Here is a 13,518-nt window from a genome sequence, read left to right as displayed (position 1 = left end):
CACAGGGCAGCGGGGAGGGGAGCATCGCGGGCAAAGGCAGGGAAGTGTGAGCCAGCAGGGCTGGGCTCGGGGTCAGTCTCCTGAGCACAAGCAAGGGCCCAGCAGGAGGAGAGGAGATAAACCACAGGCATCTCTTCGTTCTGTAGACTGCAGTACCCAGCAGGGCAAACCCTCCCGCTTACAGCAAGTAGCCTGCGGCCAGAGCTAGGACAAATTCTAACGGTCCATCAGCCTTCACAGAGACCATGGACAAAGAGCTCCTGGGGGCTCTCCACCATCACCTCGGGCCGGAGCACATCAGAGCCGACCAGGGGTGGGGACGGTGGTCAAGGAGACAGGAAGCACTTCTGGGATTCCGTCCCAGGCAATCATGGGAATAGCAGAAAACGCACACTGACCTGCACACAGGTAATTCTACCACCCCAAAGCAGGAACAGAATCATTTCCTTATTGTCGGACAAGTAAATGATTCACAAGAAGGAACACCACCAAGACATTGATAAATGTATGAAAATTTCTAATTAGGTGGGGAAATGTAAAAGGCAGGATACCAAACTCACAAATAGCACGCGTTTTCAGGTTTAAAATTCATAAAAAGTCTTTAAGGAAATACGGTAGAAAGGAAAAATTCGTAGTAGGTATAAAAGTGTAAAGGACAAAAATAAAATAGTGAGCGTAAAAAAAAAAAAATAAAATTTTCTGGGGCGCCTGGGTGGCTCGGTCGGTTAAGCATCCAACTCTCGATTTCGGCTCAGGTCATGATCCAGGGCCATGGGATCGAGCCCCGTGTCAGGCTCCATGCTGAGTGTGGAGCCTGCTTGGGATTCTCTCCCTCTTCCTCTGTCCCTCCCCACTGACCCCAAGTGCACGTGTGCGCCTCTCTCTCTCACTAAAAATGAAATAAATAAATAAATAAATAAATAAATAAATAAATAAATACTTTTTAAGAAAGATTCTCTCGGTCCCTCTGCTCCTTCCCCAACTCGTGCTCTCTCTAAAATTAAAAAACAAAAAAAAAAAACACCAGAAGCCTCTCAGAAGAATGTTCCACCTCTGCAAACACCACACACTGCAGGTGTGAAACCCACGCAGCTGTGCAACCGGATGTGGGAAATCAAACTGTTGGGATGAGTCTTCTCCCAGTATCTCGAACAATAATAAAATCGAAAAGGAAAATACATAAAAGTATACCAGATTTATGACTTTTTAAAACTTATAGTCTCCCTATCATTCGCTTCAGATTATTTACTGAACAGCTACTAAGTGTCTGCACCGGCTAGGAAAACAAGGAACGAGATGAGGCCTTGCCTTCCAGAAGCTCACGGTCATGGGGGTGGGAAGGGGGTCAGCGCTGTCTCAGAAGTCCAGGGGCTGTGGGATCCAAATGAAGGGGTTGTGGTGATCAGAGTAGGCTTCCTGGAGAAGGTGTCACTTAAGCTGAATCCTAAAGGACAAATGGGACTTGTCACGCAGAGGGAGAAGGGGCAGAGGTGCAGAGACAAGACAAAGCTGGTTCAGAGGACTCTAAGTACAAAATGGGAGCACAAAATGGGAGCTGGACGTCTGAGAGGCGGGCAAGGGTGGATCCAGAAGGTTCCTTGTGCCACGCCAAGTGGTTTGGAGTTTGTCCCACAAGTGGTGGGAACTACCATTTTTAAAGGCAAGAGCATAACAATGCATTCGACTCCTCAACTCTAGGCATTTAATCCTCATGAAAAAAGAGGGGCAGGGGGTCAGGAAAACGATCCTAAAAAACGGCCGAGGCTCCCAGCTATTCGCCAAACCCACTTCCTCACTGTCCTGGGCACTGGCCCCATTCCCCAACCTCCCTCACAGGTAGGTTTGGCCACGTGACCAAGTTCAGACCGACAAACCTCCAGGGGAGTGATGTCTGCCTGACCCAGGAACCTGCCCCCCAGCCCCATCCTGAGCTTTCCCCTTCTTTGACCTGATGCAGAGGAGCCTGCAGACCTCGGGCAGCCATCGCCGGAGCCACAGGCCAGCAAGACCTTGGGAGAGCACGTGCTAGAAATGAACTTCCACTGTGCTAACTTCAGGCTTCTACAGCAGCTGACATCCACACAAGTCGATACGTACTCATGTGCCCTCCCCACTAACTCTGACCACCACTCAGTTTCTTCTGTTTTAAAAAATAACTGTTCCAAGGAACTTCTAAGAGGAATAAAACTTGCTCAATCCAGGATACGGACTTATCAGGTGCTGGGACAAGGGCTGATCCTGGGTACACGTGTCCTCATCCACCTGGCCTCCCTCGGGTTTCTTCTTCCCCGGGCCAGGCTCCCTTCCCCCTCTGCACAACTTGCCTGCTGTAGCAGAGGCCACACCCTCTGGACCTCTTACCCCTTCAGGTGGGGAGTGTGTTTCACACCCAAATCTGAAATCTAAAGGAAATCAGGACCTAAATCCAAACCCTAGTTTTCAAACTCCTGCAAACGTTTTCTATTCCTGTAACGCTGGGTGCACAGAGCCTACGTTTGGAAAGGCTCTGCCTGGAAGCAAAGGGGAATTAACGGGGAAACTGGACCTTTTCGGGCCCCAAACGGGTATTAGGCAAATCTGGATGACTCATCACTCTTCCATTTATAGAACCTTACAGGAATCCTGAGATAAACCACAACTACTCACAACAGAGAATCAGCAAAACTGAAAACAAAACAAGCTCACTTAACATCAACAGGAACTAGCTGATGTGATGTGGCAATCGAGTGAGATGTGTGTGCTCACGGAAAATACAGAAGGCATAACAGAATTTAATGTCACCTGTGCCAAATATTCAGTGTCCTCACAAACAAAATAAATACATATACATTATAGGACAAGCATTGCTGGGTACAAAATAGAACCAAATAGCTTTAATTAAACGTCGTTTAAATGTTTGTGTTATTCCATGAATATGTTTTAAGTAGAACAGAGTTTTATACCCACCTGGGCAAAGGGAAATTGATTTGTGAGCAGCAAGCAGCTGGTGGCCCAAGAGCTGCTTTGCAGGAATGGGGCTGCCCGTGGGGTCTCTCCAAACCCCCAACCCCCTATCCTCCCACAAAGTGGCCTGCATTTGTTATGGAATCACCCCTCCCAGGCTGACCACAACCTCACCAAGGGCAGAAGGAAGGCAGACTGGCAGCCGACTGGCAAAGTACCGAAACACAGAAATCTGGGAGTTCCCGTAAGGACACAGGGTTTGATTTCCCAATAGTGAGAGCACACCGAGGGTGTTCCGTAAACTCAGAGCCCAATGAATCTGGCACAAATACATTCTCCTTTCCCCCACTCCCCAAAGCCACCTTGCTTACAGATGTGAAATTTCTTTAAAAAAATTTTTTGTAATGTGTGTTTATTTTTAAGGGGGGGGGGGAGAACGAGTGGGGGAGGGGCAGAGAGAGAGAAAGAGAAAATGAGAGGGGGGAGACACAGAATCAGAAGCAGGATCCAGGCTCTGAGCTGTTGGCACAGAGCCCGACGTGGGGCTCGAACCCACGAATCGTGAGATCATGACCTGAGCCAAAGTCGGATGCTTATCCAACTGAGCCACCCAGCGCCCCAGATGTGAAATTTCTAAGGACCTCAGCACCTCCCAGAAGCCAGGCAGAAACACTGCCGAGAAATCAGAAATCAGTGTAGCCTGAAAGGTTTATCAGGAACACAATATAGCTACTGAGGACAAATAAATAGATGTGCAGGCATAAGTTCCTTCCTGGTTCAGTTCATGCCACTCCTGAACGCTACTGTCCCTGACACTCCAGAGTGAAGGTGCCTGCCCTCCCCACCAGAGATGAACAGCAATTTCAATGTCCACACCCAACAAAAAGTGGCTGAACTTTAAAGATTTCTTTCCTCAGGGGCGCGTGGGTGGCTCAGTCAGTTGAGCATCCGGCTCTTGGTCTCAGATTGGGTCTTGATCTCACAGTAGGGAGTTCAAGCCCTGAGTTGGGCTCCATGAAGTCTCCTTAAAAATTTCTTTCCACAGGTACAGAGAAGTTTCCTAACCCATCTGAGGCAAGGAAAATAGATCATCAGACCCACTGAGACACAGAATTATTTTCCCATTCCCTTGACTTCAACATCTAGTAGAGGGTGGGGTGCATCGTGGGAAAGCGACGGTAGCCCACTTTCACGCAAGTCAGCAGTGACACAAAGAAGTCAACCCTGTTCACCCTCCAGGCCTGATGGAATCCTTGGTTTCTAGGCTTTCCCTTTCTGCTGCTCGTCTCCTGGGCAAGCCGGCACTTACTGGCATTCACTCACTTGCTCGTTCAAGTGAGAAGCAGGCAAGAACCCCTTCATAAACTCTAGTGAGGGCACGGCACCATGCCAAGCACCGTGCCAAGCACTTTATATGCTTTGCTTGGTTATCGCCATGCTGGAGATAAGAACCCAAGGTTCAGGAACATAAAGCAATGTGCCCAGCCACCCACCAGAAGGGCAGAACAGATATTCACAACCTGGCTCTACGACTGGACTCTCTGAATGCCCTCCGAGTTCCCTGTCCCCACGCTGGAGGCACGACAGAACACGTCTGAGAGGTGAGGGCCCCGCCCCTCCGCCATGTGAAACTCCCCAGATACTAAGTGTGCGCTGGAGCTCAGAGAGTGTCAAACAGGACCTCGTGTGAGATTCTCAACACTGCATGGCGGCCGTCTCCCCAGTCCAGGGGAGAGAGCAGGCCGTTCCTCCCCACCCGGCCTGCTTCACCAGCAGGCCACCCTGCCTCGGCTTCCTCCCCTCCCCCCGGACCCTAGCGGAAGGTTCTTCTGTAGGCTTCCTTTGGTTCCATAAACTTCACTTCTGATTCACCTGTTTCCGAACCACTGTGTGCTGCTTTTATATGTCAACGAGAAGAAAGGCTAAAAGTCAAGTCACAGTTGGTCACCTAGACTATCCAGACACGCTGAACAACAAAACTTTCCACAATGATGGAAAAGCACCGGGGCACCTGGGTGGTTCAGTCGGCTAAGTGTCCAACTTCCGCTCAGGTCATGATTTCGCGGTTCCTGAGTCCAAGCCCCGCGTCGGGCTCTGTGCTGACAGCTCAGAGCCCGGAGCCTGCTTCCGATTCTGTGTCTCCCTCTCTCTCTGCCCCGCCCCCGCTCACATTCTATCTCTCCAAAATAAATACACATTAAAAAAATAATAATGGAAAAGCACGAGTCTGAGCCAGTGAGGTAGCCACTGGCCACATGTGGCTACTAAGCACTGGGTGTGGCTTGTGGAACTGAGGAATCAGACTGCCAACTTTAACCCAATCTAAGTAGCTGCGTGTGACCAGTGGCTAACAGACCAGACAGCACAGGTCTAGACTCTAGCACAAGCACACCCAACGCAACACCCCAGACGACCCAAGAGGCAAGGCCAAAGTGTGCACGAGATCCTGTGGGGCTTGGGACACAGAGCCCACAGGGCTCTGCTTCTCTTCTGAGAAGCTTCTGCTTCTCAAGGAGGCTGGGACCTCCTCCAGCACCCCTCATTCCTCTCCTGACACCCTGCTTTTTATTTCTCCCCAGCACTCAGAGCCTGACACGGTGCAGCTCTCGCCCGCGGCAGACTACGCGCGCCGTGTGTTACTTCAATTTGGGGGACGGGGTCACTGGCCGCTGCATCCTCAGCACTGGGTCCCGGGGGGGCATCCCGGTCGACCATCTGACAAACGTCTACTGAGCTCTAACTGGCATGGTTCGAGCTCGAAGCAGGCCCTCACGAGGCACCGAGTCTGGGGGACCTGCCAGATGGCACTCAACAATGGTGGCTGCTTGGGCGGGAACCACGGAACGGCAGCAAACCGCTCTCCGCTCTTCTGGGACTCTCTGGCGGGTTCTTCTCGTGTAGTGTGTGCAGCAACACAACCTGCTCCAGAAGGGGGTCGCCGAGCCTGGGAGAGGAAGGGCTGCAGACAGACGAGGCCCTGAATCAGGAAGGTGCCTCCTGCTGGAGAAGGCCACCTACCCAACTCTCCATTTGACACACGGGGAGTAAGCGGCAGAGCGGGGACAACAGCCACCCCTACTGACTTCTGCGAAGTTTCCTGCGGCTTCTACAGCCCCTCCCACATGTCTGCAGCCGAGCACACAACGGCCTTGCAGAGGACCCTCCTGACAGTAGTCAAGCATCTGCAGAAACGATTCAAGGACACAGATCCTCAGAGAAGCACAGAGAAGGTGTTCCTGAGTGAGAGGCCCTCACTGTCCCCAGGCTTGGTCCTGGGCAGGGAAGATGTCTGGGCTGGTGGCCGGTGGGGAAGGCCAAAGGAACACTGACTGTAAGCCGTCAGCTGAAGTGAGGATGGGGGGGGGGGGGGTGGAGAAGGCCAAGGACAGCAGATGAGGAAGTGGCGCCCCACACCCCACACCCTGCACGATGCTGGTCCATGTTCCTCCCCCTCCTGCTGTCCCGGCATGCTGGGCCTCTGCAGAGGGTCACGTGGGGCTGCATGTATGCCAAGGCCCAGTGCCCAGAGCAGGACGCCCCAGGCCAACCCGTCCCCCAGAACAAGGTGCTGTTTTTGAATGGGACTTTTCTTGAACCCGCACCCGCCCACCAAAGCAGGGCACCCGTCATCACAACGCCCCCGGGACAAAACCGCCGTTCCCCTTCGCCCATCCAGCCCCGGAGCGGGTAACTGAGGGTGCACTGCCTCCCTTCTTCCACTCTCCCTGACGGACCGACCAGATGCAGCTGGAACAGCACGTGACCAACCAGGGCAGAGCTTCACCGTCAGACAGACCAGGGCGGGGTTGAGGCGGAGGTGACCCCTCCAGGCTCCACTGCCAGCTGGAAGGACCTAAGCCCACTCATCCGCACGGTAAAGGCACCCCCGCCCGCACCCTCAAGCCTGGGCCCTCACATCTTGCTCCTCCAAGTCCCCCACCCGCCCAGGTCCCCAGCGGTCCTTCCCTCCAGCTGCCGCTCACCCTCCAGACATCCCCCCACCCCTACCCAGCTCGAAGGCCAGGTCACACTCTTACGTGCTGCCTCCCCTCCCCTGCCGCCTCTCGGGTCACCCTACTCACTCAGCCAAGCACACCCACGCCCCGCACGCATGCCTGTGCCCCACACACGTCGCCCCTGCAAGCTCTCCCACCACGGAGCCAGACCCTGCCCACCCCCTGCCACCTCGCTTCCCCATCCTACTTCCCCACGTGCCACTACGACTGTGACTTCCTCACCTCCTCCTTCATCACACCTCCTCCTTCACCCCATCGGCCCATCCTCATCCTCACGGTCAGCAGAGGACCCTGCTTCCTACTTCACAAGAAAACCCACTGCCGGCAGCAGCAGGAATCTTGCTCACCGTGGGTGGGAATGCAAAATGGGGCGGCCGGCTGCCGGCAGTTTGGTGGTTTCTCATGAAGTCAAACATGCTCTTAAATTCGATCCAGCAATCAGGCTCCTCGTATTTACCCAAGGGAGCTGAAAACTCATGTCCACACAGAAAGCGCACACGCGTATTTACAGCAGCTTTATTCGTAATGGCTAAACCTCGGAAGCAACCGAGATATCCCGCAGCAAACGAATGGAAAACCAAGTGGGTCCATTCCAGACAATGAAATATTATTTAGTGCTAAAAAGCAATGAGCTTCATCAAGGCATGAAAAGACCGGGAGGAACCTGAAATGCACACTCCTAAGTGAAAGAAACCAATCTGAAAAGGCGACACTGTTAGGATTCCAGCTACGTGACATTCTGGGAAAGACGAAACCGTGGACACAGGAAGATCAGCGGTTGCCAAGGGTGTGTGGGGAGGGGAGGGGGGTGGACGGTGGAGCGTGCAGGGTGTTTAGGGCAGTGGAACCACTCTGTGTGCTATGACAGTGATGGATACGTGTCACTATGTATCCATCCACACCCACAGAAAGCCCAACACGGAGAGCGACCTTGATGTGAACTGCGGACTCTGGGTGATGGTGATGTGTCTGTGCAGGTTCACTGACTGTAACAAGGTACTTCTCTGGTCAGGATGTGGATAATGGGGGAGGCCCTGCCTGTGTTCGCAGATGGGGATTATATGGGAACTCTGTACTTTTTCTTCTTCTTCTTCTTTTTTTTTTTTTTTTAAGTAGGCTCCACACCCAACATGGGGCTTGAACTCATGACCCTGAGATCAAGAGTCACATGCTGTACCGAATGAGCCAGCCAAGCACCCCAACTCTGCAGTTTCTGCTTAATTTTGCTGTGAATGTAAAATTGCTCTAACAAATCAAGTCTATTAAAAAAAAGGAGGCTGTCTGGCAAAAAAAAAAAAAAAAAAGGAAATACATTGAAATGACAAATCTATATTCACACACACAGCAAAACAACAAAGCAACACTGAAAATAATAAAGTAGTCCAAATGCACTAAAAAAAAAAAAGGAAGCAGACTTCCACAGACCCCTACGGCCACAACCATCCTCCAGCATCCTTGCCCACAGCCCCTGCTTTACCACTCGTTAATCTAGATGATTCCACCCAGCCAAAGCCAGTTTCCCTACACGAGCACCAGTTCCCACCCCTTCAGATGCCACTGAAGGACACTGCATTGCACAAGTCCCTGTGTGTCCCACTGTCTCCAGTACGTTCCATTCCTACTCCGCTACGAGGTTGTTCTTACCAGTAAACAAAAACACCTACGCCTCCAACCTCAAAGAAGGAGACCTCGCAGCACTTCCTCCAGCTGTCACCCCGTGTGTTTACTCCCATCTGTGTTGCTGTTGGCACCTTCTCTCCTCTTGCTCCTTCTCAAAGTCCCTCCACGCTGCCCCCCCACCTCACCCCCTCCTTCCCCCTTAGTGTGGGCATAAACTATGAAACTGATAGGACAGTCACTAGGCTGGCCTTGTGTCATCAGTGAGCCCATAAAAACCGACGGGGGCTCTCCCCGGGAAAAAGAGATTCTAAGCGCGAGGAGGATTCTACACAAGGGAGATTCTCTGTCCCTGGCTTTGAGGACACAGGGGACAACGGCAAGGAATAGGAGAAGCATCTAGTCGCTGAGAGCAGCCACCAGCGGACAGCCATCAGGGATCTGAGGACTCAGTCCTAAAACCACAAGGAGCCAAGTTCTGCCAGTAACCAGACTTGAACCTGGACGTGGTTCGTTCCTCACCCCAGCCTCTAGATCCCCGTGAGCCGGCCGTTACCTCGGTTACAAGGCCGTTACCTCCTTGTAAGGCATCGAAAGAGAACCCACCCACACGATGATGGACCACTGATGCTGTTTTAATCCACTACATATCTGTTTGCCATTTGTCACGTAGCAAACTAGTAGACGACCAGTACGTCTCCTCCACTCAAAATTCCGCAGCTGCCCCCCTCACTCTGAGCCGAGGGCAGCGCTACGCTGGCCTACAGGCCCGGAGGTGGGACCGTCCTGACCTCCACCCTCCTCATCGCTCACTCAGCCCTTCACGGGCCTCTGTGCTGTCCCTCCACTGCACGGGGCCGGCCTGGGACCCTGCTCTGCCCGGCGTCTGCTTGGTCAACTTCCTCCCCTGCTTCGTCTTTGCGCGAGTCTCTCCCCCTCATGCACCTAATGGGCACCGCGTTGGTGGGCCACGCGGGCCAGCCTATTCTATGGCCCCTCCAGGCTCTGCTGCCTCGTCTCTCCCATGGCGCTGATCGGCACCAACATCTGTGCTCCCCTACTCACGGGCTACCACCCACCTCCCTCCGCTAGAACAGAAGCTCCTCAAAGACAAGTGTCTTTGTCTTGTTCACAGACGAATCCCGAGCACCTAGAACAGCGCCCTGGCATACGGCAGGTGCTCGGTAAGTATTTCTTGGGAAAAACGTATGATGAGAAACGTGTTGAAGGGCCCAGCACAGTGCCTGGTACACTGCAGGCACTCAATAAATTATGGCTGCGATTTGTTGCCAAAAGGAAGCAAACGAAGCACAGCCCGGCACGGGGAGGCAGCCCACCCCCGACGATCTCCGCCGCTCTTTCTGAGCACAGCCTCCTGCTGACGGACAGGCTCTCCAAACGGCTCCTGCAGCAGCAACCAGACAACCTCCCGTGTGTCCCGCCCGGACAGCTGGCCTCCTGTGGCTCCCGGCAGCCACGTCTGCAGAGGGACACCATGTGTGACACCCTCTCCACGCTGGAAGAACCACCTCGACATGAAGTTTACCTGGAGCCAGAGAAACCTCTCCAGTCGGGGCTCCAGTGACCTTCCGGGTGCTGCAGCGGTGGGTGTAACAGCTTTGCTGCGTAAATCAGCGGCTGGAGAAGAAAGGCAGGCATTCCATAATCAAGGGGTTGGGCTGCTGACAACCCGCCTGGCACAAGAGGTCGCACAGAGGAATGGAAAACCCGGAGCGGGGTCAGAGGACCCAGGCTAAGCGTGTGCCCGTGCAGACACTCACAGCACAAAGGACAACAGTCCGAGCAGCCGAGACGCCTCACGGACGTTTGGTTACTACAATGTCAACCACCCGACTAGGGGGCCTTGGTAAAATCTTCTCTGCTTCTCCCACTCACAGCCTCCCGGGCCTGTCATGGACCCTGCCCTTCCCCACAGCCCACCCCGGAAGGCCTCGGGACACAGGGCTGACCGCAGCCTCACTCCCACCCGGCGGAACACCCAGATAACTCCAACACTGCGAGAGGGAAAGGCCTTTTAATCCGCTCACACACGACGCCCTCTTCCTACTCAGGGAATGCCGTGCCCTGACGGAGACCCACAGAGTGACCCCCCCGACCTGCTGCAGTCTCCTCCAGCCTGCCCTTGCACAGTGCACCTGTCTGCTCCAGGGACATGCTTGCAGGCTCTGCACTGCACCTCTAACCACAGCTCATCTCCTCCTGCCCTCCCGGCCCCAGGTCCACACCCCCATGTTAAAAGAGGCAGCGTGGGGGCGGGCTCAGTCAGGAGAGCATACGACTCCAGATCTCGGGGTGGTGGATTTGAACCCCATGATGGGCACAGAGATTATTTAAGAATAAAGAAGTAAATTTTTAAAAAGAGGTCGTGTGTCTCTTATAGAAAGAGCGGGGACTTTGGAGTTGGGCCAGTGAACGTTCAGGTCCCAGCTCGGCCATGTGGTCTCCGGTGGGCAGACAGGCCCCACCTGACGGCTGCGCAGTGCCTGAGAACAGGTCAAGTGCCCGGTGCAGAACACGCACTCGGAGCAGGACAGCTACTGCCTCCCCCGGGAGCTGCTCGGAAGGCGTTGCAGAGCCCGCCACCCCCCCCCCCCCCCCCCCGGCCTCGTCCCCAAGGCAGTTCACCAGCACCCGTGCCGACCTTTATCTCACTGTCCGCTCTTACATGCTGGGTCTTGGGTCTGAATGCGGTCCTGAAAGCCCTGCCCAATCTGGGCTCCCACACACCTTTCTGGTCACCTCTCCTACCTCTGCGCTCTCCCAGCAACGCTGAGCTTTCTCCTGCTGCCATGACTCTACCCACGCCGATCCTTCTGCCTAAGGAACACTGTCCCGACCTCGTGCATGCTTTCAAAGACCCGCTGCCCCGTGTATTTCTTTCTGGACCTCCCCAGGGGCTTGCTGCCGTGTTCCCATCTCTCTTCAAGCCATCATCACACCGCACGCGGATTTACACGGTGGCCTCCAGCACCAGTCAGCCCAGCCTCGTATCTTCTGGCTTCCCTGGCCCCCTAGCACTCCGAGCTCAGCACTGGGATCACTTTCCTGTTCACGGCTCCGTAAGTGAGGGGCCCTCAGCTCATTCTGCAAACAAGGACACTAAGGCCCGGGAGAGGCTGAGTGCCTGCCTTACCCGAGACCACATGCCAGCAAATAGCAGGTCAAGGGAACGCCAACCAGTGCTCCTGCCCAAGTATCTCAGTAGTGCGTGCACATGCATGAGCGGGCGTGCGTGCACGTACGCACCAGCGGCTGTTTTCTGTAAACCCTGACATCAGGTCAAAGCCACCAGAACATCAGCAAGGGAACATGCTAATCCTAAAGAGGTCAAAGTCAAGTCAGGCAAAAATAAACAAGTAAGACAGGGATATGCCTCCTAGATGCCTGGGGCTTCACATCCACGTATGCTTCCGCCCTGTGACACGCGAACTTCTTTCTGTGTTCCAGACAAGAATCCTAAGTCCAGAAACCCAAGCCCTGCATCCCCGCTATGTTAAGCTACTTCACTACCCGATGCCTCGGTTTCCTCACCCATGACGAAGAATTACTTACCTAAATCTATCAGCTTTCGGTGCAGGATACAAAAACTACTCTACAAATTTTGAGCAGAAAGGGATCTAACTCAAGGACTTGGGTGATTTCAAAATCTTCGTGAGGCCTCAAGTAGTTGGCTCTAAGCTGGGCCCCCAGGAACAGCTCCCCACACCGCGCCTGCGTCGAAGGTGCCAAAGAACCACGGGATGCAAGAATGCAGCAGGATCAGGAAGCCACCACCACGGCCACCCCTTCCACCGCGGCTGCCTCTCAGCGGCCAGGAAATGAATACTCGGCTGATGCTGGGACCCGATTCCCGCCCAGAACCCCAGGCCCAAGACACACACTTCTAACCCTGGCCGCCACAGGAAGGAAGGCGGCCTGGACTGAAGGTGGCCTGGAGGAGGAACAAGCCCGCCGGCGGGATCTGCCTACCGCCCCGCCCCCCACCGTGCTCTCTCCCGTGACGTGCCACAAGGCTGAGAACGGTACCGCGCAAGCTCCAGAGGCTGCCTGCTATTCCCGCACAGGGGGTGCCGGCCGGCACAGGTTTCTCAAGTACGGCCGCCCTGCTGGGAAACTCACCTCTCAAGAGAGAAAGCAACGACCCCACTCCTTCCTCAGCGCGGCTCCCAAATGATCAGATCCCCAAAGCCCGGGTCAGTACAGAACTAAAAGTTTAGTTCAACGCATTCACCCCAAGTCAAGATGCCTTAAAGATTTGTTTTTCTTAAAACAGTGGTTTCACATTTTTCCATATAGCAGGTCCCTAAAAAAGGAGAGACCTTGCACGAAACTCTGACAGAAGCAGAGAGCAGGGCCAGAGATGTGATCTGCACACTGGGTTTCTGCTCTGTCCAGAGCTTCTCTCGCACGGCCTCACTGAATTCTTAACAACCGCTCTTTAAGACAGGTGTGATGAGCCCCCCGGCACACACGGGGACCGCGGAGGCGAGGGGAGCTCCTGAGATCACACAGGTCAAACCTGGGTCCCCTCGCCTCTGTTACAACTCAGGGGGTGCCAGGGCGAGCCGGGCGCAGACCTCGCCCCTAAGCGGCCCGCAGCCAGGTCGGGAGGCAGACCGGAAAAAGGCACCACTATGGTTCTTTACGGGCAGCCCGAGGCGGCACCGCCCCAGCCGCCCCTCCTCCCCACGCCCTCTGCTTCCCCTGCCTCCGGTGCGGCCCGAGCATCTCCCCCAGATCACCTCCTCGGACAGCTTCGTAAAGGGCCGCCCAAAAGCAGCTGCAAGTGCTCAAAGCTGATTACCACCTTCCGGGCCGGCGCAGATTAGCAGCCTTGAACCCCTGGCTTCACAGAAAGAACGCTCCTCCTGCAGACAAGTGTGTTACTGACTTCCTCTCCCCTTGTCCGCCCAGGTGTCTA

General features: G+C 54.5%; 1 protein-coding gene and 1 long non-coding RNA gene across 7 annotated transcripts in view; both read right to left on the bottom strand.

Moving 5' to 3' along the window:
* Window positions 1-13,518, bottom strand: part of TBC1D14 (TBC1 domain family member 14) — a 110,156-nt gene that overhangs the window by 80,688 nt on the left and 15,950 nt on the right. The window contains exon 1 of one of the 6 annotated variants that reach the window (XM_025921759.2): window positions 10,123-10,214. The exons of 4 other annotated variants lie outside the window; for them this stretch is intronic. The gene's annotated coding sequence lies outside the window, so the exon portion shown is untranslated. Of the gene's footprint in view, window positions 1-10,122; window positions 10,215-13,518 lie in introns of those variants that run through there. One more of the 6 variants, XM_025921763.2, reaches the window with a different exon arrangement.
* On the bottom strand, window positions 10,122-11,722 carry LOC147582136 (uncharacterized). Its single transcript, XR_015250619.1, has 2 exons — window positions 10,358-11,722; window positions 10,122-10,214 (listed from the first exon to the last, which is right to left on the bottom strand). It is a non-coding gene; the product is annotated as an uncharacterized LOC147582136 (long non-coding RNA).

Source organism: Puma concolor, chromosome B1 (genome assembly GCF_028749965.1).
Source record: "Puma concolor isolate L17-30 chromosome B1, mPumCon1.1.hap2, whole genome shotgun sequence".
NCBI lineage: Eukaryota > Metazoa > Chordata > Mammalia > Carnivora > Felidae > Puma > Puma concolor.
Note: the sequence above shows the minus strand (reverse complement) of the source record. Positions and strands in the feature narration are given on the sequence as shown.